The following is a 1821-nucleotide window of genomic DNA, read 5'->3' as shown; positions in this document are numbered from 1 at the left end:
GGGCGATTGCGCCTCTCTCGAACCCGACCAAGTACTTGGGACGGCGCTGCGCGCCGCCGGGACCTGAGAGGGTTTCGAGGTGTATTGTGCAGGGGAGCTCAGCCTCCTCCTGTTTGCAGAATGATTGAGCGGACGCTTGCGTGTTCGCGCGGGCCCCCGGGACACACTCCCGGGCGGCCGGCTGCTCAGCTCTAGTTGACGCAGCTCCCTGGTTGATCCTGCCAGTAGTCATATGCTTGTCTCAAAGATTAAGCCATGCATGTCTCAGTACAAGCCGCATTAAGGTGAAACCGCGAATGGCTCATTAAATCAGTTATGGTTCCTTAGATCGTACCCACGTTACTTGGATAACTGTGGTAATTCTAGAGCTAATACATGCAAACAGAGTCCCGACCAGAGATGGAAGGGACGCTTTTATTAGATCAAAACCAATCGGTCGGCTCGTCCGGTCCGTTTGCCTTGGTGACTCTGAATAACTTTGGGCTGATCGCACGGTCCTCGTACCGGCGACGCATCTTTCAAATGTCTGCCTTATCAACTGTCGATGGTAGGTTCTGCGCCTACCATGGTTGTAACGGGTAACGGGGAATCAGGGTTCGATTCCGGAGAGGGAGCCTGAGAAACGGCTACCACATCCAAGGAAGGCAGCAGGCGCGCAAATTACCCACTCCCGGCACGGGGAGGTAGTGACGAAAAATAACGATACGGGACTCATCCGAGGCCCCGTAATCGGAATGAGTACACTTTAAATCCTTTAACGAGTATCTATTGGAGGGCAAGTCTGGTGCCAGCAGCCGCGGTAATTCCAGCTCCAATAGCGTATATTAAAGTTGTTGCGGTTAAAAAGCTCGTAGTTGGATTTGTGTCCCACGCTGTTGGTTCACCGCCCGTCGGTGTTTAACTGGCATGTATCGTGGGACGTCCTGCCGGTGGGGCGAGCTGAAGGCGTGCGACCGCCTCGTGCGTGCTCGTGCGTCCCGAGGCGGACCCCGTTGAAATCCTACCAGGGTGCTCTTTATTGAGTGTCTCGGTGGGCCGGCACGTTTACTTTGAACAAATTAGAGTGCTTAAAGCAGGCAAGCCCGCCTGAATACTGTGTGCATGGAATAATGGAATAGGACCTCGGTTCTATTTTGTTGGTTTTCGGAACCCGAGGTAATGATTAATAGGGACAGGCGGGGGCATTCGTATTGCGACGTTAGAGGTGAAATTCTTGGATCGTCGCAAGACGAACAGAAGCGAAAGCATTTGCCAAGTATGTTTTCATTAATCAAGAACGAAAGTTAGAGGTTCGAAGGCGATCAGATACCGCCCTAGTTCTAACCATAAACGATGCCAGCCAGCGATCCGCCGCAGTTCCTCCGATGACTCGGCGGGCAGCCTCCGGGAAACCAAAGCTTTTGGGTTCCGGGGGAAGTATGGTTGCAAAGCTGAAACTTAAAGGAATTGACGGAAGGGCACCACCAGGAGTGGAGCCTGCGGCTTAATTTGACTCAACACGGGAAACCTCACCAGGCCCGGACACCGGAAGGATTGACAGATTGATAGCTCTTTCTTGATTCGGTGGGTGGTGGTGCATGGCCGTTCTTAGTTGGTGGAGCGATTTGTCTGGTTAATTCCGATAACGAACGAGACTCTAGCCTGCTAACTAGTCGCGTGACATCCTTCGTGCTGTCAGCGATTACTTTTCTTCTTAGAGGGACAGGCGGCTTCTAGCCGCACGAGATTGAGCAATAACAGGTCTGTGATGCCCTTAGATGTTCTGGGCCGCACGCGCGCTACACTGAAGGAATCAGCGTGTCTTCCTAGGCCGAAAGGTCG

General features: G+C 53.0%; 1 non-coding gene across 1 annotated transcript in view; it reads left to right on the top strand.

Moving 5' to 3' along the window:
• The first annotated feature begins 205 nt into the window (after window positions 1–205).
• The window catches only part of LOC124726089, a 1909-nt gene continuing 293 nt past the window's right edge, over window positions 206–1821 (top strand). Inside the window, exon 1 of the ribosomal RNA XR_007006705.1 lies at window positions 206–1821. This exon is cut by the window's right edge and continues 293 nt beyond it. This is a non-coding gene — a ribosomal RNA (small subunit ribosomal RNA).

The sequence above is a fragment of the Schistocerca piceifrons genome, unplaced genomic scaffold, assembly GCF_021461385.2.
Source record: "Schistocerca piceifrons isolate TAMUIC-IGC-003096 unplaced genomic scaffold, iqSchPice1.1 HiC_scaffold_1042, whole genome shotgun sequence".
NCBI lineage: Eukaryota > Metazoa > Arthropoda > Insecta > Orthoptera > Acrididae > Schistocerca > Schistocerca piceifrons.
Note: the sequence above shows the minus strand (reverse complement) of the source record. Positions and strands in the feature narration are given on the sequence as shown.